The sequence below is a fragment of the Gopherus flavomarginatus genome, chromosome 1 (assembly GCF_025201925.1).
Source record: "Gopherus flavomarginatus isolate rGopFla2 chromosome 1, rGopFla2.mat.asm, whole genome shotgun sequence".
NCBI classification, from domain to species: Eukaryota; Metazoa; Chordata; order Testudines; family Testudinidae; genus Gopherus; species Gopherus flavomarginatus.
The window spans coordinates 233,631,858-233,655,557 of NC_066617.1; positions in this window are offsets into that span (position 1 = coordinate 233,631,858).

Sequence of the window (23,700 nt, forward strand, 5' to 3'; positions counted from 1 at the left end):
TACCTTCATACATGTGGTATGTATAAATACATCCATCCATATCTCTATAGTGTGTGCACGATACATATAACATGTATGTGTATGATTATAAAAAAGAAGAAAAAATACAGCTGAGCAGACCTGCAGCAAATGCTGTTTTTGTCTTATTCTTTCTTGGAAAGGCTGCTCAGAAGAAATTAATAATTAATCTCACTCCAAAAGCTGGTGATTGCAGACTGTCTCCCCATGCACAGTGCTTAGTCTCCCGCTTTTGTTTTAGAATTCTGTAGTCACTTCAGCTGGAGTAGCCCTCAGGCCTTACATTGCAAAGCAACCTCTGTACCTCCTGGATTATCTGCTTGCCACTGCTCAAGGCCTGTTGATTATCACTTCATCAAGCAAAATGAGGTAAGGGGATGGGAGAGGGATGTAATGTAAATGTGCACCACAATCTTCCAAGGTTACTGAGGGGCTGGTCTAAGGTCTGAGCTGCTGATCCAATGATCATTTCTTTGTTTCTGTTAGATGGGACTGTCAAGGCTGCAGAAAAGCTTCCAGATAAATAACAAAGGAACAACACATACCCCAGCCCCCGCCACTCAAGGGACAACTGAAAAATAGGGATGTGTAGCAGCTAGGAAGGATCAACCTTCATCAGATGCTTTATATAGGGGATTGGTGGGAAACAGCCTCTGCCCCCACAGAAGGACTCCACTAAATGAAGTTAGTGACCTTTTTAGAGATTTTTTAGATAATTCTAAAGAGAATTATAATAGAGTTATAATAATGTGAGGGGACTGAGGCTTAACCTGAAAAAGACAAAAAAGTTCAGAGCATTGTAGACACTCCCTTCTTAACTCATCACACTCCCTCTGAGTAGCCCTTAGAGTACATGTGGCACAAACCATACATGCTCAGGCATGTCTTCACTAGCAACATAAAGGCGCTTGAATGGGGCTGTGTAGTCGTGTCACCAGAAGGGCTATAAAAAAAAACACCTCTACGAGGGGTGTAGCTACCCTTGGTGCATTGTCTACACTGCCACTTTACAGCGCGAAACTTGCTGCGCTCATGGAGGTGTTTTTTTCACACCCCTAAGCAAGAAAGTTGCAGCGCTGTAAAATGGCAGTGTAGACAAGGTCCTGCTTGGCTACATTAATAAGAAAACACTTAAGAAAAGTAGATTAGCAGATCCCTTCTATTTTATTTACTGTTTTTAAAGGGTAAACAATGCATGTAAGAAATATCCTACTACAAAGGATCATAAAGTCTAAACGGGGAGGTAAAATGGTGTAGTGGATAGGGCATGGCATTAAAGAGTCCTGGGCTCTATTCCTATCTCTGGCAAACCGTTTAACATTTTTGTCCCTAGGGTATGTCTATTCTACAGCTGCTGCAGTGGCACACCTACAGCTCTGCATTTGTGCCACTTGTAGCAGTCTTGGTGTAGAAACCTCCTGCATAGACTGAAGGGGTTTTTCGGTCGATGTAGTTAATCCACCGCTCCAAGAGGTGGTAGCTATATTGATGGCAGAATTCTTCCATTGATCTAGCCATGTCTACCTAGGGAGCTAGGCTGACCTAACTATGTTGCACAGGTACAAATCTTTTCATAGCTGTGAGCAACATAGCTAAGTTAATCCAATTTTTAAGTGTAGACCAGGCCTTGGTTTTCCCATTGGTAAAATGGGTATAATAATGCCTCCATACCTTGTTAACTCACTTTGGCTAAGTTTTTCAAAAATGTCCAGTGATTTTAGGGGCCTCTACTAGTTTGAGATGCCTTATCTACACAAAGCAACCATCGCTCTGGAAATCAGGTTGCTTTAAGGTGTCTCTAGTGAGGCATACAAAATCCCATCACTTTTGAAAACCTTGACCTTTGGGATGCATGCTTGAGAAGTTCTCTAAGTACTAGTATTAAGTAAGAATGTCTTAAAAAATAAAATTCATAAAACAAAAGGCTATGCATGGACAAGTGTGTTTCCAAGGAACCTCAGACTGAATTCCAATTTTTCACGCAATCTGTATTTGCATGTGCAGACCTGATGACCTGCAGTTATAATATCTGTCTGCATGAACAATTTTAAAGCCCATAAAAAAAATTGGCCCCAAACATAGAGAACAAAAAACACTTACTTTTTGTACCATATTGAAAAACATCAGTTCAATGAGATGCCCACTTTTTTTTTAACATTCAGCCTCTACTTATGCAGCAACATGAAAATAGAGATAGCAAACCACACACAAAATGGTTGAACTCTATAAGCAATCATGTTTAAAGAAATAACAGCTCTTTCCCAAGATAAACACTTGCCTGCAAAATTTCAGCTGAAAAATAATCCCTATGGCTGAGTTAATATTTTTTGAATGGAAAGATGCCTCGAAAGGAAATACCAACAGAACCTTTAGCAATAGCAGCCATGTCGTGTGCACCTCCCTGATGTGTGAACTTGTTCGTTGAAATTCAGATACTGCTTTCAACAAATAACTGCAAAATATTCTTTCCTTCCTGGCTATTATTTTTTTCCTCTGCACTGACTAGTATCCCTCAGCAGTTTCAACATTAAGTCTGCTTGTAAGGCTAAACCAAAACCAAAACCAAAAACATTTAAACCAAATCTACCCAGATAAATCGAATTAGCATGTAAATAATTGGCTCTCAAAGTCAGTGTGTTGCTATTTTAAACACTATATGCAAACTCATGTGATGTTTTGGAGCTTCAGTAAAGACTGAATTTCTGTTGCAAAAATTTCTGTCTCCTTGTTCTTTTTACATAGGCATGTAATGTGCAATGCCAAGGGCTTTCACTAATAATATTTATGGTGCAATAAATCTTCTTCCGTATAATTTTTGTGGTTGATGTTAGCTTTGGTACATGGACATGTTCCAAAGTAGAATCTACAATTACTCATCCCCAGCAATCGGTTTTAATAGGATCATTTTGCTGAATAACTATTTGATTTCCGGACATGTTTAAAGGTAGCACAGGAGGCTGAAGCAGTGTTCAAGGTCACTTTTCTCCATGGGATCGCTATTCTGTCTAAAGACATGCTGAACTGGTTTTGAATTCTTGCAAGATGGAGAGAGAGAAAAGAAAACAGGTCTTTACTACCCACTATCAAAGTTAGTTTATGAAGTTAGTTTATAAAGCAAACAAACAACAAAAACAGTCCCCAACAGTGGCTTCATAATCTACACAGGTTCCAAGTTCATATCTATAACTCTTGGAATGCTCAGTCTTTCTATTGTGTTTACTAGGCCTCACCATTCTTACTCTATCTCCTCGGAAAAATGCCCTTGTTTCCTCTTACTCTTTTATGGTCTTTTAAATACGGATGCTCACTTGATTAATCATCTACACATCTTCCCATTACCTGCTTTCTGAGTCCAAAGAGTGGAACTTCCTACAGGGCAGGAGTGGTAATTTTCTTATTGACATCCCAAAAAGTGCTTCACTTTACAGTGGGCAATACAGCATCTGCATCTGCAACTTTCACCTGTGATTACATCTAACTTCAACAGCTATGCAGGAGGGGGCAGGTCAGTTCTTGAAGGATGGTATAGCCTTGAGAAAATGCCAGGTGCTGCAAGAAGTAGAATTGGCTATTTATTAGCCTCCATTGGACCCAGCCTGTACTGAATTGACCCACCCTGAAGTTAGAGATCACCAAGAAGAAGGAGATGTACTGACTATTATTGGTCATTATAATTGTATATTATTTTGCAGCAGCCAAGTTTATGCTAGCCAGAGGTTTTCCAAATTCACTGCACCATAACCTCCTCCTGACACCAGGATTACTACACGACACCGGGAGTGGGGACCAAACCTTGAGCCCTGTGGCCCGTGGAGTGTGGGGGGGCAAAGCCAAAACCCAAGTCCCACCCCGGGGTGGGAGGGGGGCAAAGCTCAAGGGCTTCAGCCCTATGCACAAGGCTTGTAACCTGAGCCCCGCCAGCCAGAGCTGAAGCTTTCAGGCTTCAGCGTTGGCTGCAGGTGGCAGGGTTTTGGCCCCAGGCTCCAGCAAATCTAATGCCAGCCCCAGAGACCCCATTAAAAAGGAGTCACAACCCATGTTGGGGTCCAGACCCACAGTTTGAGAACCACAGGTAAACTGCACAAGATCCTTGCCTTGTGGAACAGCTAGCTACGTGTTCCTGTGCAAATTTTGGCACAGCAGGGGAGTTGGCTGCATGCTTTGTTGTGTGTATTTTGGCAAAGCAGAGGGCTTGTGAGCTGCTTGCTCCTAGAGAGTATATAAAATAATAGTGTTTAGCAAGGGATTTTGAAAAGGTTTTTTTACGATCCCATTAGCAGTTCTAAAATTAGGGCAAGAATTATTTGAAGAGGATTATTATTTTAGAGTTTTAATGTGACAAGTGAGAAAAGGCAACATGGAAACTATGGGCTGTAAATGCAAAATAGAGAGTTTTTTTCTTTTTCCCCCAGTGGAAAATGCAATGATGGAAGCTATGCCAACACTACATATTAATTACACTAATGAGTAACAATGGGGAGAGGAAGGAGAACTAAGCAAACCCAGCTATCAATAATAAATTTCCATGAAAACTCTAGCGTTAAAAGGAATTGTTCTGTAAATGTTTATGCAGTTATGCAAACATTTTCTATATATTGCTGATTGGTAGATATTCTGGATATGACAAGAAAAAATGTGAAAAGTCACATTTTCAGTCTGTCTTCTTGCAAAATGTACAGTAAAACATATCTTTCAACTAGTTTCCTTCTCACTCCATTTAGAAGACTTAGTAATACATCAGTATTGTAACTGTTAGGAACTTTTGTGGATCCTGAAATAGCTAATCTTTGCAGGACATTACAGCTGCAAATTACCTTTTGAAAACTTGGCCAGGAATCCACTAACCAAATGAATAGATTATTCAAAGTTATGAGGAACTACCCTGCCCCACCCCCTAGAAGTCATAATGGGATTTTGTAGAACATCAGTCAATTTTTCTATCTGCAATATTAATACTAGAGCCACCACTTTTCTGTACTGTACCTTCAGAAGAAAAAAAATTCAGCAATATAGTAGAATTGTGCTGGCTACTATGTAGAAAGGAATGTATGTCTCAAGATTGGCATCCTACCTGCCAGTGCAATTCTCAGCACATTCCTTAGTAAAATAATACAGAATATTTCAATTTTTATCATGGTTAAAGTTTATATATGTACGTTTAGAACTCTGGTTACATAGGATAAAACATGGACTTCATTTGAGTGGTTTTTCCTTCAGTGTCTTCAAATGGTATCAACAGAGGATGGCATATCTTACAGAAACACTGCCTAATGTTCTTTCCTGACATTCAGGAAGGCTCAAAGTGGAATGTAAATGAAATAAACTGAATTTTAAATAGGCTAAATCTGTAGTCCTCAGCCTTCCTCTTGTCATCTACCCATACATTTTTTCCTGTCATTCCTTCTCTTTACCCTATAAATGGATTATTACTTGTAAATGATAGTAACTCAAGTGGTACTTTGTCAAGTAAAAAAGCTTATTGCCTTTGTGCATTTACTATCCTCTTTTACTGATGTATCCTCCAATGTGTAGTAGTATTATTCCTAAAATACTATTCCATCAGTGAGCGAGAGTGTCAAGGTATTTTTCCCCCAGTTTGAACTTTAGCGTCCAAAAGTGGGGACTTGCATGTACCCTTCTAAGCTTAATTCCTGGCTTAGACCTGATAGTGCCACCACCAGCCAAAACACAGTGTTTGGCACACTTTCTATTCCCCCAAAACCTTCCCTGGGGAACCCAAGACCCAAACCCCTTGGGTCTTAAAACAAGGAGAAATAAACCATCCCCCCTCCTTTCCCCCTCCCAGACTTTCCCCTCCCTGGGCTACCCTGAGAGACTACACTGATCCAAACGCCTCGGACCTTAAAACAGAGAGGAATTAACCTTCCCCCCTCCAACTTCTTTCCCCTCGCCAATCCCTGGTGAGTTCAGACCCAATCCCCTTGGGTCTTAAACAAGGGGGGGAAATCAATCAGGTTCTTAAAAAAGAAAGCTTTTAATTAAAGAAAGAAAAAGTAACAATTATCTCTGTAAAATTAGGATGGAAAATGTTTACAGGGTATTCAGTTTATATAGACTAGAGGAACTTCCCCCCCAGCCTGAAATTCAAGTTACAGCAAACAGAGGTAAAAATACTTCCAGCAAAATACACATTCACAAGTTAAGAAAACAAACATAAGACTAATCCACCTTTTCTAGCTAGTACTTACTATTTTGAACATGAGAGACTGTTTCAGAAAGATTGGGAAAACCTGGGGTGCAGGTCTGGTCCCTCTTAGCCCCAAGAGCGAACAACGAACAAAACAAACAGCACAAACAAAGACTTCCCTCCACAGAGATTTGAAAGTATCTTGTCCCCCCATTGGTCCTCTGGTCAGGTGTCAGCCAGGTTCACTGAGCTTCTTAACCCTTTACAGGTAAAAGAGACATTAACCCTTAACCATCTGTTTATGACAGAGAGGATTTAAATAAATTCTCTGGTCAATGAGCAATTCCACAGCCAAAGAAATATTATAAACCAGCGAATTAGTGCAGGATTCATGAATTGGCTTTTCACCAGCAGAGCAGACCGGCTAACATCTGTTTAGTGGTGTCAACTTAAACAATTACAATGATCTCTCTCTCTCACACACGCCCTCCCCCCACCCCACAGTTGACTTGACCCAGTTCAGCATGAGTTTCTCTTCAGGCTCTCCCCAAGGCTGTAGGCCCCTCAGTTAGCACTAGGACACAGTATGAGCACAATGCCTGTCTCTCACCAGTATTGTCACTCCCCACAGAAGAATTAACATTCACCAGCTTCAATGGAAAATTGAAAAAATAAAGAAACAAGGCAATGACAACTTAAAGCCAGTGCTCTTGGAAGAGCACAGTGACAATGGATCCTTTGGGCGGGGATACCCAGGTCCTCAGAGGTATATAGACTCTTAACTTCTATCGTAATCAATGGAAGTTAGGAGCCTAAATACCTTAGAGCAGGGGTTCTCAAACTTCATTGCACCGTGACCCCCTTCTGAAAACAAAAATTATTACAGGACCCCAGGAGCGGGGAACCAAAAGCCTGAGCCCACCCAAGCCCCACCACCCGGGACTCACTTTGGGGTCTCAACCCACAGTTTGAGAACCACTGCGTTAGACGATCTGGGCTAGAATTACTTAATATGGTTTGGTATGGCTGGTGGGCATAGGTAGATAGTGTATATAGTATCAGTGATGTAGTGTAACAATGACTAGTATCTGCCTCAGAATGCCTTTACATACAAAACACTTGCATTGCAGCAATCCTGCTTATCCTTTAATATGTACTGGACAGCTCTGTAATTATTATAATAAGAACAAAAAAAGCCTTTGGCTTTTGCCAGTTCTTTAGGATTCATGCTCCCCATGACTGGGCGCCCATTGTGAATGACTGAATTTTGTAAATTAGTGAGTAAAGATCTGATCCTGCTCCCAATGCAGTCAGTCAGAATTTTGCCATAAAATTCAATGGAAGCAGGGCTGTTCCTGAATGACTTGATCCTGCATCACTGAAGTCATAAGAGGCTTTACCATTGACTTCTATTGGTGCAAAATATATTTTGTTAATTTATTTTGCAAGTGGTCGTTTATGTGTAATTATTTCTTATATTTCATAATTAAAATTGCCATTAACTATTGTCTATATTATTTTACAGCACCCAAATATGTGATGAGCTCATACAGTACAAGTAAGAAGTGATGGGGACAGATGCTCCATTGGTGTGGAGTGTTGTAGTTCCATTGACTTCAACTGGGGATCTGCCGCATCTTAATCCTGACGGAGGATGCTTTACATTCTAATTTCAGGCATGATGCAACAAAGTGATGGGGTCAGGTAAGAAATCAATATGAAGGGTGTGTTGGGGGAATTGGGAGAAAAAAGCAGCAATACTTAGCCAAGGCTTGTACAGAATATGTGGTGTAGTCAACCCCCACAAACCTTGTATAAATATCTTAGCATCAATATACATAAGTATCTTTGACTCATTTCTTATTGTCAAGGCATTGTAGTAGGTTTTGTTAAAATAATGTGGTTTTAATATAATTCCTCACTCCAGCATCTGCTGTTAAGGCTTAGATGAGGCATTGAGAGGGACTGCTATTCGTCTATGCAAATTATAAGTGCCCTGGTTTTACAGTCCCCTCCTGAGCAAGGACTGTAGGAACTGACTCAAGGAGTGAAATCCTAGCCCCACTGAGTATGGCTGTAATATAAACCCAGTGTTTGAACTCAGGCTCAAGCCTAACCCCTCTTCCATCTACACACAACTATCACTTACCCAGGGCTTGGACCCACGGTCCCAGGACCCCATGCAGGTGGGGAGTGGTCCAGTCTGAGTCAAGCCAGGACCTAGACTCAGCCCCACTGAACTAGTGCTCTGGGAGTCTGCCAAGAGTATTACACAATAGCAAAGGGTGACTTTCTTTGTCCTTTGGACAGGCAAGTTTGGTGACGGTCAAGTTTTCCCATGTTGCACCATGAAGAAATGGCTAGAGCAGTCACATTTTGGGAGGGCACTAGGAAGTCTGGGATATGGGTGTTTGGACTTGGGCCCAGATAATGCAGTGTAGGTGTTGGAACTCCAGGTTATAATCTGGGGTTACAGATGAGTGTAGACAGTTAAGAAGTAGGTTAGCAAACACAGGGTCTGCTAACTCGAGGTCAAATTACCCTGGGCTTACTTTTCACTGTACACATACCCACTGAAGTCAATGGAGCTTTGCCACTGACTTCAGCAAGGTAAGGATTTCACCTAGGTTAGTGAAGTGTGGTTTAGCAAAATTCTCTACTGTTTAAGGAAATTCAGCACTCATGTTTCACAGTATTTTATTTACCTTGCGTAAACCATGAATGTTTTAGTGATTTGGTGATATATTTTTCACAGACTATTTTAAGCACTTTCTTTTTTAACCGTACAAACAATGTGTATCTGCAGCTTTTTGGCCTTGTCTTAAATAAAACTAGCAGTAATAAAGAAGAGCAGAGGGGTTTTTTTTGTTTTGTTTTGGTTTTTTTGCTTCCTTTTTGTCCTTCTTTTTGAAAATTGCTATTTGAAAGTGCAGTCTCTGGAGAACAGAGTCACTTCCTGACAGTATTTGGCAAGAGAAGGAGTCTGTAATGCATGATACTTTTTCATACCGAGGCAGGAAGCTCTGGTCTTTGTGCTCTTCATGAATACATTTTACACATCTTTTTGCTGTTTTCTAGCCTAAATAAAGATATATTTTAAATGGCACAAAAAAAAATTAACTTGTTTCATGGGTAACAACTTTATCTGACAAGTTGAGTTCAAACTGAAACACAGGACAAGCTTAAAGAAAACATACTCGGTGAAAACTTACTGTAAAGGTGGCTAAGAAACAAAAATGTCTAATGAATATTTGAGTAAGTGAATTTACATTATAGAACATATAAAAACAATTAGGATCCCCCCCTTTCAGCCACTAACTAAAGGGTGGCTTAAAAATAGAAGTAGTTTTGCCACCATGTAAATCTCTGTACAAATGAATGTGTTACCAAGAACCCAACACTTTTCTTTGCAAGATAGCCCAGAGGGAATCTGAGAATTAGCACATTATTAGCTGAGCTTCATTTTTGGAATGCTAGGTACTTTACCTGGTTCTTGTAAAATGTCTTTTCTCTTGTTCCATGAGGAGCATCTGGATGAACTGGAGTTAAAAACAGATCATGAGGCCAGATGACCCACTACCAGGCATCTTGCATAATTATTCATACCTGTGTGAAGTGGGTATGAAACATGAAGGAACAGATCCTGGCCTGGCACTGGCTACTTTGCACTATGATAGTAGAATGAAGTAGCTGTAAAACTGGTGGATCCTGCCTCTTGAGATTTCTTCTCCATGCCAGGAAATTATCAGGTAACATTCGCCAGCCAGCTTCTCAGCCTCTTGTGAATAAGGTATAACTGAGAGGAAGGGGGTGTAACCAGGGCTTACTCCCTGGTGATCCCAGTGATGTTGGGACCAGGGGTAGGCCTGAGACCCAGTCTCCAGCCAGCCCTAGTATTGTTTGAATGAAAAGGTAACTTAGAGCCATACAGCCTCCTAAACTGTGTCAAGTGCAACTTGGATGCAGCTTAGAATCTGGGCCTTGGTAATATTTAAACTCACTTTGCACCAGTTTTCATAAGTATGCAAGGTGCAAGGCAGTGCCTAACAGGACCTAATGTTGAAAGTCCTAGGAAGGTTTTACACCCCCTCAGTTTTAGATCCCGGGCCTTCCAGTGCCCATTGTCCTGCACTTGTCCCCTATGTATTACTGTCTGGCATACTATTACCTGATAAAGCATGGTGCTGGTATTTTTACATTTTGCAGACGTTCTATTTTGTTCTGAATAAGCCTGGCCAGTGCACCTGTTCCCTCTGCTAAAATAATCTGGAGGAAAAAATTAGAATATGCACATGTAAGTAAGTACGTAAACTGCTTTCTTGTTTTAGTTTTGCTCTATTGTGTTGGGCCATGAGGTAACTCTGTGCATTCCCTGAGTACTGTATCAGGAAGTCTGCAACAAGAGGAAATGTATCTTTTTCCCAAGGACAATGGAACATGTGTTAGAGTTTGAGGTTTGTTTGTTTCTCAGAGGAGAGAGATTTGTCAGGTTCTTGCTGCTGTATTACTCACTTCTCAGTCCTGAACTAAATAAATCCCATTCTATAGAACAAGGTACACCCTGTCATCTGCCAGAACTGATGTTGACTTGAAAAGTTGTTCTCTATTGGTGAGAGAATCTCTGAAGCCCAGGAGGTCTGGACATTTTTTCCCCACAGACTGTTGGTCTGGAGTGAGGAGATTCTATACATTTTATTGACATGACGTTCTGCCACACAGGAGATTAAAATCCCCGTCTTCGGTGATCCAACTCCTAATGGGGAATATGTCAATGGTAATTTCATCAAGAGGGGAAAAAAACTTGTTCCAAGAGAAGAAATTATTTAGTTTGAGATTCACTACATTAAAAAAATCTATAGTGATAATTCCCCCCTCATAGTAGTTTGACATCAGTGTATAAGCATTTACTTTAGCAGAGTTAATCCTGATTTACACTGGTCCAAGAAAGAGAAGAATCGGGCCCTTTTTGGTACCAGCTGAATGTTAGGGCTAGGTTGTGACTGGCAGGGGCAGCTCTCTGTTTTTTGCTGCCCCAAGCATGGCAGTCAGGCAGCCTTCAGCAGCGTTTCTGCGGGATGTCCAGTGGCATTTCTGCAGGTGATCTGCCAGTCCCGCACCTTCGGCGTACCCGCCACCGAATTGCTGCCAAAGCCACGGGACTGGTAGACCTCCCACAGAAACGCCGCTGAAGGCTCCCTGACTGCCGCCCTCATGGCAAGCGGTAGGCCGCTCCCCCTCCCTCCCAGCTTGCCGCCCCAGGCATGCGCTTGCTGCACTGGTGCCTGGAGCCACCCCTGGTGACTGACACTTGTGTGGGTGCTCACAGAAAGGGAGGACACAAGCAATGTCTTCCACATGCACATCACGCACAAGGGCCGGTCTTAGTTGCACACTTTGTGCTGGGGAAAATGCAGAAGCATGAGGAATACTCTTTTCCTGCCCCCACTGTGGATGGAGAAGAGGTGGGGCCGTAGCCAGACCCCTCTCCCACAGCAGCTCATGACCCTGTGGGAAGACCCATCATAGGGAAGATGCTGCACAGTTTGAAAGGACAGTGCAGCCTGCACACCTGCTGTATGTGCTCCCTGAGTTACCTTGGATGACGTGCCACATGCCACAACCAATTCAGACTGTATACTAACTACACAATTAGGTCCTTTATCACTGATAAAGCAGCTCCTTCCTCTTATGCACAGTCTGAATTTCCCTTCCCTTTTCCTGTTTTTGCATGAGATGTTCTTCCTAGTCTCTTGTAAGACTCCAGTGTGTGTGTTTGTGGCTGATATCTTTATGATTCACTGCTCATTGCTTTAAGGAATATAAAAGACTATTGAGTTTAATGGTCAATCCTTTATACATCCCATAACCACCGAAAACACGTGCAAAATGTTAATGGACAAAACAAACCTTTTCAATGACAAATTTAGCACATTCCATCCTACCTATAGTGCCACAGATTAATAAGCCAGTCTTTAGAGCATCCTACAAAGGTGTTAGCTAAACACCTGATTTTGACCACTGCTGTCAGTGGGAGTTTTCTTGTGGACTTAAATGGGAACAGTATTAGGATCCTAGTGATATTATTATAAATAGGTTTCATTTTTATTAAATTATGTCTTTAGTTTATACTATATGTCACGGAGTCCTCGGGCGATGCTCTGGAACAGCTCCCCACAAAGCCAGGCAGGATATTGGGGAGCCTCCTCTCCCTTGGAGCAGACTTGTTCAGGGCAAGAAGCTCACACATCTTCACCTCCTGGGTCTCTCCTTGGAGCATTCAGCATCCTCTGCCCCTCTGTGCATTTCCCACAGTGAGCCCACCCAGGCGGGGTCCTGGGGAAGCCACAGGGTCCTGCACTCCCACTTTGCAGTCAGACGTGACTCTCAGCCAGCCAGTAAAACAGAGGTTTATTCGATGACAGGAACAGGGTCTAAAACAGAGCTTGTAGATACAGCGAACCGGACCCCTCGGCCGGGTCCATTCTGGTGGGCACTGAGCCAGACCCCCACGTCTGCCCCCAGCCAGCTCCAGACTAACAAACCCTCCAGCCCCTCCTCTCTGCTCAGCTCCTTTCCTGGGCCAGGAGGTCACCTGATCCCTTTGTCTCCAACACCTTCAGCTGGCACCTTTGCAGAGGAGGGGCCCAAGCCATCAGTTGCTAGGAGACAGAGTGCCAGGCATTTAGGTGCACTGGCCCTTTGCTCTGCAGCAATCACACACCCTGATTCCACCACCTAGATATTAAGAACTGCCTAGGGGACTCTGAGGCACCAACACAGTATTCAGAGCAACATTAAGAACATTCCCAGTTCGTCACACTATATAAAATGCATTACCCAATTTATTACATAATGATCCAAAACATATTCACTTTGAGCTATTTGTTATTATTTACTTAAATTATTTCTAGTGCAGTGGAGGCTCCAGTAAGGGATTGTGCTAGATCTTGTACCCAGCAATAAGCTTTACAATCTAAGCATACAATGAGAGACAACAGGTGATAGAACAAATACAAGGGGGGAAGGAAGGAGGAAAAAAGTACCTGAGGGACAATTATGTTTGGCATAACAACCAGCAGTCACAGCGCACCCATACACTTGCCATTGTCAAGAGCTGGGAATCATTTCAAGAGTGGCCCTAATTGCTTTAGTTTATGTCACTAAATGGTGCAGGTAGAGGTTATTATTTACTGTATATTTGTAGGCTGCCTAGCATAATGGGGCTTTGAACCTAATTGATAGAAGAGGTTTTTGAATTTAGTTTCCTGGTAGATTTAGAAGGAATAAATACAGCACTCCTTCAACCATACTGCATTCCTGTTAAACAAGATAACTTAGGAGCTCATAATACTTGGTAACAATCCATGTTTCATTCCATCTCTGAAAACACACCCCATTCCATGTTTACTGATTGTTGTAGTGTATTGTTTGTTCATTACTATATTACTTCATGTATTTAGATTGTTTGCATGTCAATGGCTTTGTACTTGTTTGGCATTGTCTCCCTACTGCACAATATAAATACATATGCCAACTTGATACTATAGTAATGAGTGCATAGGAATGAAGACCATGTTTAACTTTGGTAAATAGGGGCCTGATCCAAAGCCCATTGAAGTCAATGGGAATTGAGCTCTGAATGAAGACTTCAACTTATGGTACCTTACAGATGAAATCCCAGGGATTTGTATGCATATTCAGACACTACAAGGATAAGAACACTGATTTTCTGTCTTTGTGAGAAGCACATTTTATTATTTTTAATTATTATTCCATGCATAGCTAAAGTTCCCCCTGCGGGTCCAGGGACAGAATAGGCCCACCACTCCTCCTGCATGTCATAAAAGGTGACTAAAAGAGGGCTACCTAGAGAGGGATGGGCTCCACCAGGTTAGAAATTTGCCCAAGACACACCATATGATGAGCAAGTCAACCATGTCCATACCAGATTGGTCGCAGCCCGGGTTAATAATGACCATGCCATACGTGTCCCACCAGGGCGGACACGACAAGTATACTACTGGTGTAACCCCAACAAAAAGGATCCATGGAAGAGATAACATCACCATTGCCACATGGAATATAAGGACATTGAGACAAATAGGTAGGTTGAAAGAACTCACGTACGAAATGGAACAACACCTGGCACCTCCTAGGAATCTCTGAGGTCAGATGGAAGAACTTTGGAGAGGCACTAAAGGAAGAAGGTAATGTACTCTATTACGGTGGAGAGGACAAACGTGTCAATGGCATAGGATTTCTTGTGCATAAAGATATCAGGAATTCAGTATTAGGATGCCATTCAATATCCTGCAGTCTTATTTCCATCCATCTAAAGGCAGTACCATTTAATATCACAGTGGTACAAATCTATGTGCCCCTACAACAGACTATGACGATGAGCAAATTAAAGATTTTTTTAATCAACTCCAAGACATCATCAATAAGGTACACAAGAAAGATATCCTGATTGTACAGGGAGATTGGAATGCTAAAGTGAGTACTGATGCACAGGCAGATTGGCGAGATTATTGTGGCCCTTTCTGTAATGTGGTAACCAATAAGAGGACTGAGACTTTTGGAGTTTGCCAGCTATAACAATTTGGTTCTTGCAAACACATTAGGAGCACATAAAGTATCCAGACAATCAACATGTCATGCACCTGATGGTCTACATCACAGCCAGATCGACTACATCATGGTGCAAAACCAATTCATTCTGGGATTAACAGAGCTAAAACAAGGAGCTTCCCTGGTGCTAATATTGGAAGTGATCACAACCTTGTGATGCTAAACTTTTGGCTGCGGCTAAGGAAAATCGTCATGCCAAAATTCACCAGAACCAAGTTTGACTTAGAAAGCCTCAGAGACCAAAACATTGCAGAGTCATTTCAAGCAACAATAACAACAAAAAACCAAAAAAACCCAGAAAATTTGCCCTGCTGCTTCCTCCAGAGGAAGACATAGAAACAATGACCAACAATTTCAACACTGTAATGAATGAGGCACCAATGGGCATCCTTGGGAAATACCATAAGAAAATAAAAACATAGGTCACAAATGAAATACTACAAATGTGTGACATTAGAAGAGAACTTAAGAGAGACAAGAACAGCACTGAGGGAGCTGATAAATACAGAGTGATTGGCAGAAAGATCAAGAAAGGAATGAAGGTGGCCAAGGAGATATGGATTGAAAACCAATGCTCTAAAATTCAAGGGTGTATCAATAATAAAAATAGCATATGAGCCTTGCAGGTTGTAAAAGATCTGATGAAGGAAAGATGTATCAAAGCTAATGCAATTCAAGACAAAGAAGGGAACAATCTTCCAGAAGACAGGGACATTATCAATAGGTGGACAAACTACTGCTTTGATCTATACAACCACCAGACAAATGGAGATCTTAGTGACCTAGACAGCCCAGATTCAACAGAGGAGGATGACTGCATGAAGAAGTGGATACAACTGTGAAATCACTCAAGAATGGAAAGGCTACAGGTATTGACAACATCCCATCTGAAATGATGAAATTCGGAGGAGAAATAGTAATAGATGTATTCACCAAGATCTGCAACAAGATCTGGCAGACCAGTGTGTGGCCATCAACATGGACACAGTCACAAATTGTCCCTCTGCCAAAGAAAGGCAACCTGCAGTTGTGTCAAAATTACCAGACCGTAAGCTTAATTAGCCATCCCAGCAAAGTGATACTGAAAGTCATATTGAACAGATTGAAGCCGCAAGTGTAGAATATCATTTGCTGAAGAACAAGCTGGCTTTCGTGCTGGAAGAAATACCACAGAACACATTTTCAACCTTTGTGTTCTTTGTGAAAAGTACTTGCAACACCAGAAGGACATCTATCAAGTATCTGACTGCTCTGATCATACCACAATACCAATGGATAGTATGGTGAGAATGTCCCTTAAGCACCAGTCTTGGTGGGCTAAGAATTTTGTTGTATGCCGGAATGCACCCTTGTAACATAATTTTTGTTAATTTAAGAGGTTCTGCACTCTTACCATATTCTAAGGCAAGTAACCCTTTAGAAGAAATACAATTTGATGACAGTAACCACTAAAGACCAATAAGGGTTCAGTCTTGCAAGCTTCAGGCAACAGAAGGTACTATTGACTCTAGTAGGAGTTCCATGTTTAAGCTCTTGGGTCAGAGACCATCTTTTTGTTCTGTGTTTTTACAGTGCCTCGCACAATGGGATCCTGGTCCATGACTGGGGCTCCTAGGTGCTACCACAGTACAAATAATAAGTGATGAATGGTGGGCTTTCAGGACCAGGCGGTAAGTTTGTACTACTTGAAACATTTACCATGTTTTAAACAGTGAAATGGAAGAACTGTCCCCTTATCTTTCAGGATGGTTTTCTCCTCCTGAGACTGGAACTGCAGTAGTGGCAGATTGTATATTGGCTGCAGTGTAAATAACCAGGAAGGGTAACCACATTTCAGTATCAGGGGGTAGCCATGTTAGTCTGTATCCACAAAAACAAGGAGTCCAGTGGCACCTTAAAGACTAACTGATTTATTTGGGCATAAGCTTTCATGGGTAAAAAACCCACTTCTTCAGATGCATGGAGTGAAAATTACAGATGCAGGCATTGTTATTCTGACACATGAAGAGAAGGGAGTTACCTCACAAGTGGAGAACCAGTGTTGACAGGGCCAATACAGTCAGGGTGGATGTAGTTCACTCCCAATAATAGATGAGGAGGTGTCAATTCCAGGAGAGGAAAAGTTTCTTCTGTAATGAAACAATCGCTCCTAGTCCCTATTCAAGCCCAACTTAATGGTGTTAAATTTGCAAATGAATTTTAGTTCCGCAGTTTCTCTTTGAAGTCTGTTTCTGAAGTTTTTTTGTTCAAGTATGGCTACTTTTAAATCTGTTATAGCATGTCCAGGGAGATTGAAGTGTTCTCCGACTGGCTTTTGTATGTTACCATTCCTGATGTCTGATTTGTGTCCATTTATTCTTTTACTTAGGGACTGGCAGTGGGGCATTGCTGGCACATGATGGCATATATCACATTAGTAGATGTGCCGGTGAATGAGTCCCTGATGGTGTGACTGGTGTGATTGGGTCCTCTGATTGTGTCGCTAGAGTAGATATGGGGACAGAATAGGCAACAAGGTTTGTTACAGGGTTTGGTTCCTGGGTTAGTGTTTCTGTGGAGTGGTGTGGAGTTGCTGGTGAGTATTTGCTTCAGGTTGGGGGGCTGTCTGTAAGCGAGGACTGGCCTGCTTCCCAAGGTCTGTGAGAGTGAGGGATCATTCCAGGATAGGTTGTAAATTGTTGATGATGTGCTTGAGAGGCTTTATTTGGGGGCTATATGTGATGGCCAGTGGTGTTCTGTTATTTTCCATGTTGGGCCTGTCCTGTAGTAGGTGACTTCTGGGTACCCGTCTCACTCTGTCAGTCTGTTTTCTCACTTCCTCAGGTGGGTACTGTAGTTTTAAGAATGCTTGATAAAGATCTTGTAGGTGTTTGTCTCTATCTGAGGGATTGGAGCAAATTCAGTTGTATCTTAGGGCTTGGCTGTAGACAATGGATTGTGTGATGGGTCCTGGATTGAAGCTGGAGGCATGTATGTAAGTGGAGAGAGGTCAGTAGGTTTCCGGTATAGGGTAGTGTTTATGTGACCATCACTTATTTGCACTGTAGAGTCCAGGAAGTGGACCTCTTGTGTGGACTGGTCCAGGCTGAGGTTTATGGTAGAGTGGAAATTGTTGAAATCCAGGTGGAATTCTTCAAGGGCCTCCTTCCTGTGGGTCCATATGATGAAGATGTCATCTATGTAGCACAAGTAGAGGAGGGGTGCTAGGGGACAAGAGCTGAAAAAGTGTTGTTCTAAGTCAGGCATACAAATGTTGGCGTACTATGGGGTCATGCGAGTAACCATAGCTGTGCTGCTGACTTGAAGGTATAAGTTGTCCCCAAATCTGAAATGGTTGTGGGTGAGGACAAAGTCACAAAGCTCAGCCACTGAGTGTGCCATGGCCTCATCAGCTATACTGTTCCTGACAGCTTGTAGTCCATCCCCATGTGGAATATTGGTGTAAAGAGCTTCTACATCCATGGTGGCCAGGATGGTGTTTTCAGGAAGATCACCAATGAATTGTAGTTTCCTCAGGAAGTCGGTGGTGTCTCGAAGATAGCTGGGAGTGTTAGTAGTGTAGGGTCTGAGGAGAGAGTCCAAATAACCAGGCAATCCTGCTATAAGAGTACCAATGCCTGAGACGATGCGGGGCATCCAGGATTTCCAGGTTTATGGATCTTGGGTAGCAGATAGACTACCCCTGGTCGGGGTTCTGGAGATGGGTCTGAGTAGATTTGTTCCTGTGCTATAGCAGGGAGTTTCTTGAGCAGATGGTGTAGTTTCTTTTGGTAACACTCAGCAGGATTGGAAGATAGTGGCCTGTAATTGGTGGTGTTGGGGAGTTGCCTGGCAGCCTCCTGTTCATAATCCAACCTGTTCATTATGACTACAGCTCCTCCTTTGTCAGCCCCTTTGATTATAATATCAGACCATTTCTAATGGTCCCTTTCTAATATTGCTACTGTAGGTGTGTCATAGTCATACTGTTAGACTTTGTACTGTTCGACTTTATCTGTGCATGCTGTACCTATGTAAGTACACATTTGCAATATGTACTATTGAGCAACAATGGGAAGCAATTTACAAGATATGGATCTAGGTAAGTGGACAAATATTAAGTTTTCTGATTTTGGGGTGCAGGGGCCTGATTTTCAGAGGGATGGTGCTTAGCATTTATTAACATTCATGCCCATTTAAGGCATCCTAAGTTAGGAACCCAAAACTGAGGCACTCAAAATCATCAGTCACTTAAAAAAATTAGTCCTTTAGGTTAAACTGTGAAAATATCTAGAACAATAATGATGCTGAATATGCTGTTACATTTTACAGTTAAGAACAGTTTTCAGTGTAGGTGCAGGAGTTACATCATAGACTATTTGGTGGTTGTTCAAAAATAATTTTACCACTGATATGACTCAATAGAAAAAATAAATGTATAGATAGAGAGAACCAAACGTGCATCCAGTCCATCTGCTTGCCTTATAGCAGGTGCTGCTTGCTATTTAACAGTCATGATCACTGTAGTTTTGAATTTCACCTTCCTTAACTCACACCTCTTCTTGCCCTTCAGCATGTAAATTACAACAATTCTGAGGGCTTGTCTAGGAGACACTAAGGAAAATTAAGCCAAATTAACTAAAGGTAAAAAATCGATGTACATATATTAAAGCACTTTTTAGTCCTATGTGAACAGTCTCTTTCAGAAGTGAAGTGGCCTTAGTTCACACTAGTTTAATTCTCCTCCAAGGAGGAGGGATCTGGGACAGGTGAGACATCAGCCATGCACAGTGTCCTTTTAACATAATGTCAGAAAATAAAGACAATGAGTCAATGACAATTTGATGTTTGACTCAGTTCATTGGGAATTTGTTTCTCACTCTAGGCAAAATAATTTGGGTAAATACATTATAAAATGGACTAAATTGTAATATTCCAGTCCTGTAGACAAAATTAGAATCAAACAAATAAAGTCAACATATTTCAGTTTTCACAGGGGAAGATAGTAGAGATTTTCCCTGTCCCAAATTTTATTTGCCTTGAGGATGGAACCTCTAGCTAATATGATATCCATAGACTACTTACACCAAGACATCCAAGTCATACCACTATAATAAATGGGGAGATATATTTATTGTCTATTACTGACCCTATTGCTGCTCCCAGATGCTACCGACCATACAACATTATGGTAAATAATCTAAATTATCTTTTAATATTAATTGATCAACAGCTGGAGTGTTCCCTTTAATACATATGTGCCCTGACAACATATACAACTAACTTACCATTCATTTGGTGAGCATAGGTGATGAAATGTTTAGGCATTTAAGAACATCATTTAGTACCTGCTTTATTTAGAGGGAAATGTGCTTGCAGGTGTGAAGCAGATTGGGCAGAAAACATGAGGTGGGGTGTAAAAGGCAGATGCAGTTGGAAGCCTTTAAGCTACCACACAAAGAGGAAGAATTAGCAGTTGTTCATTTCCAACCCTATTATTTGGGGCACAGAAGCCATTTGTAAGTATGTAGCAAAACGAATGGAAACAACTGAAATAACTGTTTAAACAATGAGAACAACAAAACCTTTGGCTATTCTTAGCTTAGTTTACTTCCCATGTATATCAATATAAAATTTTCTGAGGTGGACAAATATACACTATCTATACATAGCTCCAATGCAGTCGTGTTTTGAAAGCTTTTGATTTAAAGCAGGAAGGAGACTTAGCCACCAAATCCATAGAGAGTGCAACCTTGGCATTTCAGTCTGCATAACAGCATCCAGGGCCATCACAATCTTCCTCTGGCAGAACTTCTCCTACAACCTACTGCCCATGCAAGTCCCATGCACAGGGGAATAACACATCACAGAGGGAGTTTTGAACAAATGTTAGTGCAGCTGCAGGCTACACCAATAGTTTGGTGAATTCAGTGCCAGCTGTTGGGGGGTGGGAAAGGTAATAATTCATGTGTACCTTGGACTACCATCTTCCCAAGGATGTGGTTACTATGAGGCCCAATGCTGATGGGATGATTATCATAGAGGTGCTCACCCTCCGCTTTCACTTGCAGAAAGGAGATCCGTGTGTGGATGTGGAACTGACATGTCATAAAGTTATGAATATTGAGCTCTAACCATTTTATGAACACTGCATGTGACCTGATAAGTGAGAGGAAGTTATGGTATATTGAGATTATTGGAATTTCCTGCATGACAATATTGATCTAACTAATAGAGGACTGTAGGAAGAGCAAAAACGGGAAAGTCACATAATAAATCTAGATAAGGACATCTCAACACGCGCGGTGGCAAGCCGTTAGCGTCAGTAATCCTGTCTCTGGCCTCTAAGAAGTAGCAAGTCTAATTTTGCCAAAGCTGTGAGGCTAGAGATCAAAAGAACGCTGAAGAATTAAAAGCTTTTGTCAGTGGCAGAAGGGAGTCACTTGTCAGTAGCTGTCTAAGGAGACAGGCTGACACTGAAAGAGAGACTCTGGGGAGTCTAAACAGTAGGGCCTGCCCAGATCCAGAGAAGAACTAGATATGTGTACAGTCCATTTTATTGTTTTAAAGATGTTTTCTCTTAAATGCTTTTGTTCTAAATAAATGATACTTTGCTTCAAGGAGGCTATTTGGTTACTGGTTACCACTGCTCCAAGGTCTGAGCCAAAGTCAGACCTTCTGGGGTGATCATGGTTGATACACAGAGGACTGCTACCCAGGGGCCAACAAGTCTGAGTAGGTGAATCATTCCACCCCAAGAGAAAGGTGACAGCTTGAGGCCTGAGACCCAGAGAGGTGTGTGCTCAGAAAGACCAGGAGGAGTCAAAGGAGCAGCTCACCCAAGAACTGTGGCACTGCGTTATTCTTTGATTATCTCAGCCTAAGCATACTCACTAGGAAAGATACAAAGGCAGATTCACAGCTGATATAAATTGCCATAGTTCCACTGAGCCCCATCAGTGGTGCTACCCCAGTTCATACTAGCTGAGAATCTGACCCATAATCTCCAAATTACAGATCGTAATGACAAATTAAAAAACAGACACTTGCAACCTGCTAAGGTAAAACTGGAACAGGATTTACAACCTAACATTGATTTGTCAGAATGCTCATACACATAAATTTAAAATATATTGCCGTTAACTATATGCAAATTAACACATTACCAGTTTTCACCCTGCATTTATATAACTGTTATAAATCTGTACCATATGTACCCTAATAATTCTAAATACTTTAAAATTACACTGGAGACCATTAGCCATCCATCAACTACTGGAAATGTCTGCTTGATCAAAGAGTATTGGGTGTCTGGCGTCGCCATCAGAAATACTGTTTGCATATGTAGAGTGAACTGGGCTCGTGTTATGCCTCTTGTCTGTGATTGATTGAATGTGTATTAAGAACACTGAATTTGTGAAGATGGGCTTGTTACTTGCAAAACAGAAAGAGCTGTGTGAAGAGCACATGGTTGACAGGGTATTATTGGATTAAAGATATTATATATTCTGCCTGTGTAAAAGAAACAAGCTATAAGGAATATACTAACATGGAGAAATTTCACAAGTATGGGATAATTTCCTGGACTTTATTAAATTTGGTGGAGGAAGTCAATGCTTGTAACTGAAATGCTGCAATGGATTATAAATAATTTAGCTTTCTGAAGAACAAAGACCAGGACTTGGTCATGTAATCAAATGATATAGTCACACAAAGAAGAAGAACGGAACCTGCACCTGCAAACACTTATCCATCTAAACAGCTACTCACAGAAGTAGCCCCATTGCCTTCTGCCACTGGAATTCAGATTGAATAGCACCTTTCACACATGCAATTCTGATGGGATGGCTCATGTGAATATGGGTTTACAGACTCGACCATTAGTGACTGACAGATGATTACAAGTTTTTATTAATTTGTTCTTCCTATTGTCTGTTTTCTTTCTTTTCTCTTTTAATGCTCTTTGCTCATGAAACGGCACCATAGCAGAGGACAGGCATTGTAAAGACGACACTCCCACAACACCTCTGCAAACTGTATCACTTCTGTAAGAAAATCAATAAAAATGAATTTAAAAAAAGATGTCAAGTACTGTAGTATTCAGCAAGCCATTGATTTATTTTTCCACCTGTCCTTCTTTTTAATGTAGATTGTGTCTTAAGGCCTGGCCCTGGGGCAATGCATAAAATGCCTCATCACAGGAGGAATGGTGACACAGGCACACCCTACAAGGCACAATTCCCTTCTTGCTTTCCCTACACCAGCAGCAGCAGTAATGACTGGTGTTTCATTGGGGTCCCATTCATCCCTGCCCACATGCTCTGGGGAGAGGGGGCAAAGGGGGAAGGGGAAGGAGAAGCAGCAGGGGATTAAGCATCTGAACCCAAGGTCCTAACCAGAGCCTACCCTTCCCCTCGTGTATGTAGTCCAAGTCACAACCTAGCCCTTAATCCCTTGGGGCTCAGTTTTTCACCTGTTCTTATGTTCGTCTCGCATGAAAAGCCGCACTGAAAATAAAGGGGATACTAGTGTGGGTAAGGCAGTATTCAGGGTGAATAGAATCTGAGCCTGTGATCACACTGGGAAAATTTCAGTCTACACTTCATTGGAAATTACAGGGTTTTTTAAAATGGGGTCACATTCTGCAGTTTTTACTTAGGTCAGTTTTGCATTGACTCAAATCCTGAAAAAGGCTGAATATCTGCTACTCCCTCCTTCGGATGCATCTGAAGAAGTGGGCTGTAGCCCACGAAAGCTTATGCTGAAATAAATGTGTTAGTCTCTAAGGTGCCACAAGTACTCCTGTTCTTTTTGCGGATACAGACTAACGCGGCTGCTACTCTGAAACCTGCTACTCCCTCTGACTCTAAGAATTGCAAGCACCTGGCTTTTCTCTGGATTTGGCCTATTGATTTCAATGTGCA